Here is a 1,596-nt window from a genome sequence, read left to right on the forward strand (position 1 = left end):
CTAAGTGAGTCTATTTTTCTCACATCCTGAATTTTTCAATAAAATTTAACGGTAAAATTTTCACTTAGTCTTGTGACAAACATCCAAATAAACAAACATAGGTGAAAAAATAACAATAACAATGTACCAAAGGGTCTTGTCTCTTGCAATATTAATAACATACATCTTGAGAGCAATAGCAGATGTATCTGAAGATATAACACGGCTAGTCGTCAAACAATAAGATTAATTGGTAGAGAGAGAGAGAGAGAGAAGGGTTCGTTAATCAACTGACTTGTACACTCTCCAGCTCAATTAGGAGAGCTTTTTATTTCTTTCTTTTTTTTCAGATGCATGACTAGTGTATACTATAATTTGACCCTTGTTCATTATATATATATATATATATATATATGCATACTATTATTATTATTATTATTATTATTATTATTATTATTATTATTATGTAGATATATCATTTTCTCAGTTTATTTTCATACACAAAATGCCTTGAGGTGTAAGGGCCATTTATTTTGTTTCCTTTGAATTCACTGCTATGCATAAAATATTATCTACATTCACATCCAACCAAATCAAACAACCTATAACTCGCACATCGCATCGAGATTTTAGCAATGTCCTTCCAATGCAGATTAAGTTCGTTCCATTAAGCAAATGATTGATCGCAAGTTATAGATGCGAGGCAATATCAGCTGGCGACGCCTGAATGAGTTTTCGTGTAATATACTTGTCTGAGACATAATTGCCAAATGCGTCTGGCAGACAACTTTAATGGTGTTGGGTACATTGATGCAATGGTAATGGGACGTGATTTATTTTCCTACAATAATAATAATAATAATAATAATAATAATAATAATAATAATAATAATAATAATAATAATCTATCTCTCTATCTATTTACTAGGACACTTCCTCCAATTTGGGTGACGGGTAGCCAACAGCAAACAAATGAACAAGAGGACCCTTCCTCTCTTCGCTTCTCCCAGCCTGACGAAGGATTCAGCCAAGTTTGCTTGTTACTGCTATGTGGCCAGAGCCCACCCTCCCCCGTTATCCACCACAGATAAGCTTTCATAGGTGAATCTCCTATTGCTGCTACCTCCACAGTCACCAAGGTGACTGGAGGATGCAACATGGCCTACCGTAACTGCATCACAATCGCTTGCTATTCACTCCTATTTCTAGCAAGCTCTCTTGCCTCTCACATTTATCGTCTTATCACCAAGAGTTTTCTACACTCCATCTATCTACCCAAACCTTGGCCATCCTCTTGTACTTCTCTCATCAACTCTTGCATTCATCACCTTCTTTAGCAGACAGCCACTGTCCATTCTCTCATTATTGCCAAACCACCCCCAACACATTCTTATCCACTAGCTGCTAAATCAATTCTTATACCCTTTCTCACCCTCACTACTTCGTTCCTAAGACTATATAATCAAGAAACACCAGCCATACTCCTCAGACACTTCATTTCTAACATTTTAAATTTCAGTCTCTCCCTCACTTTCATTCCCCACAATTCCGATCCATATATCATAGTTCATACAATCACTTTTTCGTACAAAACTCTTTTTACATTCATGCTTAACC

Source organism: Palaemon carinicauda, chromosome 32 (genome assembly GCF_036898095.1).
Source record: "Palaemon carinicauda isolate YSFRI2023 chromosome 32, ASM3689809v2, whole genome shotgun sequence".
Classification (NCBI taxonomy): Eukaryota; Metazoa; Arthropoda; class Malacostraca; order Decapoda; family Palaemonidae; genus Palaemon; species Palaemon carinicauda.